Source organism: Sinocyclocheilus rhinocerous, unplaced genomic scaffold (genome assembly GCF_001515625.1).
Source record: "Sinocyclocheilus rhinocerous isolate Xijiao unplaced genomic scaffold, SAMN03320098_v1.1 scaffold4340, whole genome shotgun sequence".
NCBI classification, from domain to species: Eukaryota; Metazoa; Chordata; class Actinopteri; order Cypriniformes; family Cyprinidae; genus Sinocyclocheilus; species Sinocyclocheilus rhinocerous.
In genome coordinates, this window is record NW_015645613.1 from 18,169 (window position 1) to 24,575 (window position 6,407).

The following is a 6,407-nucleotide window of genomic DNA, read 5'->3' on the forward strand; positions in this document are numbered from 1 at the left end:
ATCAAACGTTTAAACTGAGGAAATGTACCGTTTTAAGGGAAAAAGAAGGCCATTTTGAATTTGATGGCTGCAACATGTCAAAAAATTTGGGACCGGGCCAACAAAAGCTGGAAAGAATAAGTGTTACTAAAAAAACAGCTGGAGGAGAATTTTCAAACTAATTAGGTTTATTGTCAACAGGCCAGAAACATGATCAGGTATAAAAAGAGTATCTTAGAGAAGTCGAGTGAAAAAACTGCATCTACAAATTATGGATCAGTTTCAGAATTAGAGTCCGACCGATATGGGTTTTTTGGGGGCCGATACCGATACCGATATTAGGGAGTAAAAAACCGGTGTGGGTTTTTTGGGGGCTGATAACGATACCGATATTAGGGAGTAAAAAACCGATATGGGTTTTTTTGGGGACCGATACCGATATTAGGGAGTAAAAAAGTCAGATATCGATATATCGGCCGATATTCTTTGTGTATATTGTAGTCAAAAGTTTGGACACACTTCCCATTTGTGTGCCCAAACTTTTGACTGGTACTATATATAGAATGCAATATATACATTAACAGAATATATGAATGAATGAATGAATGAATGAATGAATATATATACATAAACATTTTTTGCAATGATCACTCAAATGTGGTGATCAAACACTTACAGTATAATGACATGACAAAGATATGTAATGGAGGCAGGGTATTTAACAATTTCACAATAATAATTAACTTTATTATCCAAAATGAGTCTGACATCAGTGCACTAAACAGTAAACTTCACTTCACTTATTATAAATAACTTTAAAACACATATAGCTTGAATTAAGAAAATAAACAAGGTAACTGTGTATCAAATGAACAATCAAATGAACATGCAGATCATGAGGATTCATACTTAAATAGTTTTTTTGCAGTTTAATATTCACAGACACTAGTCTATATCGCAGTTTGATTTAAGCGTACTGACCTGTTTTTTATTTATTCATCAAAAATATGACAAATTCTGTGAAATTCCACGTTATAGTAAATTCCGTTTTTATGACTGGATTCCGCGATTCCGTCCATGTTTTCTGCATCGCGGAAATCATAGGGCCCTACTAATGTAGAAAACGAATATGATAGTTCATTGTGAGAGTAAAAGACGGGGACATTGTTTATTTACTTTATAGCATTGCGTCTCACCAACTAGGTTACAACGTAGTGTTAAATCACCATTCAACAGACTCAAGCCACCACCACACTGCCGTCTATTGGACTGCAGAAAGATACTAACTTTTCAATCTGCTCCGTTACTGATTCTGACAAACTATGCTGACTTAGGAAATGTGATGTGATAAGCATGAGTGACTTGGCAGTTTTAAGGGATGGGGTTAACATTATATTGGACTTATATTGAAAAGGGAAACTTATGGGGTCATTGTTTATCAACTTTACAGTAAGTTATGTATTTCATCAGTAGCAAACAATGGAGTGCACTCTGCTGGACAAACTAAGTAATTACACCATTTACAAGTATTTTATCTGCGTTATATATTCTGTAAAAAAAAAGGTTATATCAGTCGCATATCGGCGGCATATATGATGATGCAGATATATCTGAGACAGGTTCATATCGGCCGATAAAATCGGCAAAACAATATATCGGTCGAGTTCTATTCAAAATAATGTTCCAACAACATAAAATTGCGAAGACTTTGAATATCTCATCATCTACAGTACATAATATCCTCAAAATATTCAGAGAACCTGGAGAAATCTGTGTGTGCGAGCCTGTATCTGATTTATTGACTGATAAAATGATTGATCAACATGTACTGTTATTTTCATCCTTCCAAACTAAATTTGTGCTGCAAAAAGCAACAATGACAGATTTAACTTTTTAAGCTTGGCAAATCGTTTAATGCAGACCTTATTAAAGAAGAGGAAATACGACACATTTATTCAGTTTTGTTTCCGTCTTATCAGCTCAAGGTGAAAAATAAATATATTTAAATTGTGCTTTTTCAGACACACTTACTATATTTAAATTATACTATACTAAGTGCATATTAAATGTATTACTTTGAAACAACTTTAAGTATATTAAGTGTATTTCAAGATGTGTTTAATTTTGATTTTAATCTATTTGCAATATATTTAATATATTGAAATTGTGTTCAATTGGAACCACTTTAAGTATATTTAGTGCAATTTAATTGTATTTCTTAAAATTCATTTGAAATGTAAAAAACAAAGAGTCGATCCCATTGCAAAAAACTAAAATAATCCACGTCCAGGCACTCACATAGCAGGCAAAATATAAAAAGCCTTTATTGTGCAACAGGGCTACATGTTAAAAATCACGTATCAGCCCAAACAGGCCTTCGTCAGGGTGTTAGACAATAGAGAATGAGAACTAGTTAAATAGATACACCTGTGACTACATTATCAAAATCTAACCACTAGATGTCTCTTAGGAGTTTAAACACTTTCTCTGAATAAATACATCTGTGACTATACATTTTCAGAATCTGATCACTAGATGTCTCTTGGGTATTTACAAATATCAAACCATGGTATGGTTTGATATTTGTAAATACCCAAGTGGATAATTTTTGTTTCTTGCAATGGGATCCACTTTTTGTTTTTTACATTTTGTTCCCTCTCTGGAGCACCCATAGTCTCGCTCGTGAGCACCTGATGCGCCCCTGGTCAAGACTTTTTTCTTTAGTTATTATTCATTTAAAATGTACTTTTAATACTTCATGAACTACAGTTAGAGTATATTTGAAGCATCGTTTTAATGTACTTCAAGTACATTTCAATTGTATTTCAGCTCATTGGAAATGCATTAGCATTACACTACTATTATATTATAAAGCTGCTTTTTTCAGTATATACACACACGTACACACTTTGATATCTAGAAAACTTTAATGTATTATATATTGTTGCGTACATTACAAAGATTCATAAAGTACACTAAAAAAGGACAGCTCATTAGAAATGCATTAGCATTACACTACTATTATATTATAAAGCTGCTTTTTTCAGTATATACACACACGTACACACTTTGATATCTAGAAAACTTTAATGCATTATATATTGTTGTGTACATTACAAATATTCTTAGAGTACATTAAAAAAAGTACAGCAGCATATATACCCTGGTGAAAAAAACAACATACTATTAAATGTATTAAAAATGCACTTGAAATACAAGTATGTTTATAGTATATTTGTATTACTACAAACATACTCAAGTACATTTTAATACATTATAAAAAAACATAAATAAAAAAAGACTGAAATGCTATGGCAGAGCTACCTTTTCCATTTGTAGAACATTTCAGTTATACCGGCCTTACTAAAAAGTACAGAATTTTACATCAATGAATAAATAAAAATTACAATGCAATTTTCTGAAGAAAAAAAATACATAAAAAAGACTGAAAAACAAAGTGCATAAGTGAATAGCTGTGTGTGTGCAAAGACTGAAGATGATAAAGTTCAAGCAACAGAATAGGGAGGGATGGAGGGGGTTTTGGAGGTGGACAAGGAGATGGCGTAGGGATGGTGAGAGGCAAAAGTGCGGGGATGATGGCAGGATGTGGCGAAGGGATGGTGATGGGAGGATGACGATGATGCCCTGGCAGCTTAGATGGTGTTTGGCACATGGCACAGACCCAGAGCATCCCAGTGCTGACAACACACGGCGGAATCGAGGGAGCGAGGAGCCAAGATGTAGATGGTGTGGCTGCCAACATCTGGGGGCCGACCGATGGAGACAGAGCTGGTGGATCCGAAGGCGCAGATGGAGCTGAGCGTCGTCGCAGGTTCCGGAGACCTGGGCACAGCCTAGTCGTCCTGACTCCTGGCATACAATATTTTGCACCAGAGCCTTGCAGCTTTAGAAAAAAACAAAACAGAAACAAAATTAAATAACAGATTTTTACATGAATGACTGAAAGCAAGCACAAATTAGCCAGCTGGAATGGACACATTGCTAACGTTTTTCTTCCAAGATTGACCAAATCACCCTCCATTAGGCCTGATTCAAAAATCTCTATAACAGAGGTGATACAACATGAAAATATACTTACTATTCCTTTGCTTGTCTCTGCACTCAGATTTCAGTTTGTCTTCTATAGCAGAAAAATGCACTTGAAATACAAGTATGTTTATAGTATATTTGTATTACTACAAACAAACTGAAGTACATTTTAATACATTATACAAAAAACATTACAATAAATGAAAAAAGAGTGAAATGCGATGGCAGAGCTCTTATCCATTTGAAGAACATTTCAGTTGTACCTGTATTACTGAAAAGTACAGAATTTTACATCAATGAATAAATAAAAATTACAATGCAATTTTCTTTAACAAAATACAAATAAAATAAACATTTACTAAAAAAAAGTGCAGAAGTGAATAGCTGTGTGTGTGTGCAAAGACTGAAGATGAAGATGATAAAGTTCAAGCAACAGAATAGGGAGGGATGGAGGGGGTTTTGGAGGTGGACGAGGAGATGGCGAAGGGATGGTGATGGGAGGATGACGGCCTGCAAGTCTGTGGCAGAAGTAGAGTGACGACTGACCAAGGGGGAGCCTTGGGGTCACTTCTTTGAGTACGACTTGCATGTTCTGCAACTAAGGGCTTGCAATTCAGACACTGTAGTATTTGAAGACTGCTTTATCACAGGATCTGTGAAAGGGAAAAATAACTGATATAAAATTAGCCAATAACAGTTCTGCATCCATGATTGAATATATGTATTATAATTTGCATTGATATTCATTAGAATTTTGTTGACATCTCACTTTACCGTTTACCAAGCTTGACATATGAGTGTCCATTCTTATGCTCCTGTCTGTCGTCTCTGTACAGCACTCTTGCACTGAACATAAGATTAGAAGAAGCCCAACAACAGCACTTTTGAGCAAAGTTCAAGTACAAACTCTGATATCATTTGATAACAAATATTATTACAGGGTTTGTTGATAATTGTGGTTTATTGTAAACTAGGGTATTTCGCATGAATGTGTCTATTTAATTCTAACATGCACTCTCTTCACCTCTGTTGCAAAGATACAAAAATAAAAAAATAAAAATTAATTGTCCTAGTCGTCCTGGCATACAATATTTTGCACAAGTGCCTTGCAGCTTTACAAAAAAACAAACAAACAAAAAACAATTAAATAACAGATTCTTACATGAATGACTGAAAGGAAGCACAAATTAGCCAGCTGGAATGGACACATTGCTAAAGTTTTTCTTCCAAGATTGACCGAATCACCCTCCATTAGGCCTGATTCAAAAATCTGATACGACATTAAAATATACTTACTATTCCTTTGCTTGTCTCTGCACTCAGATTTCAGGTTGTCTTATAGCAGCTGATCTGAAAAACAACCATTGTTAATATTTCACACACACACACACACACACAGGTTTGTTTTTGTGAAAAGTGGGGACCGATTCACCAAATATGTTCACGTTTCAAAAGGTTCATCGCAAAAAACATCGCCAACGTAATCCATATGAATTGCGTGGTTTCCTCCAAGTGCTCAAAAAAGACACCATCGCTCTATATAATATAACTGTTTAAATTTAGACTTATATTCACATTCAAGGAACATTTGCATGCACGTCACATTTGATATTAGAAGCTCTCTGGGGTGAGCTCATTATCATACGAACCAATCAGAGCCGTTCAATGGCTCTGGAACCAATCAGGTTTCGTCAGTGTGTTGTTTGAATTTAAACACAAGTAAACGCAAGTTTTTTTAAATTTTTTTTTAAAACATTTCAGATATGATGTTGAAATGCTTGTGGGAATTTCAGTAGTAGCTTATTACAATTAATGTATCATGTAATGAACAACAGCCTAATCAACCAAAGTAGCATAACCTTTTAAGTAAAACTGAACAACATATTAAACAACATATTTTAAGTATTGCAATGCTTAATAATAGTCGACAAACGTTTGTACACTGTAAATGTTAAAAATGTTTTTCAAAATAGTGTACTTTCCCAAATATTAAAATTATAAATACATATTTAAAATATATTGCAGTAGACCTACACATGGTTATAAAGTACATTAAAAACCCATTAAAAGTGTATTCATCAATGTTCAGATTTAAATTTCATTCCAAAATATTGTACTGCTTCAGAAGACCCATTTGTGCCGCTACATTTGCAAAAAATAGCAATTAATCCAAAAATGAAAAGATATACTTAAAAAAACTTTCAGAAAGTGATGGTTTACATCTCGCATAACACTAAAACCCATCAATTAAATCAATGTGAATTCCAAAGTTCAAAGTTATTGTAATATAGTGAATGGGCGGGTTCGTCTACCTGTTAAATTAGTTTCTGTGGCGCGAGTGTCGGTTAGATCTGTCAGCCGTCTTTCTGGTTTAAAAG

At 34.3% G+C, this 6,407-nt stretch overlaps 1 long non-coding RNA gene across 1 annotated transcript; it reads right to left on the minus strand.

Moving 5' to 3' along the window:
• Positions 1-3,463: 3,463 nt before the first annotated feature.
• On the minus strand, positions 3,464-4,130 carry LOC107706853 (uncharacterized). Its single transcript, XR_001636188.1, has 2 exons — positions 4,079-4,130; positions 3,464-3,883 (listed from the first exon to the last, which is right to left on the minus strand). It is a non-coding gene; the product is annotated as an uncharacterized LOC107706853 (long non-coding RNA).
• Positions 4,131-6,407: the final 2,277 nt, after the last annotated feature.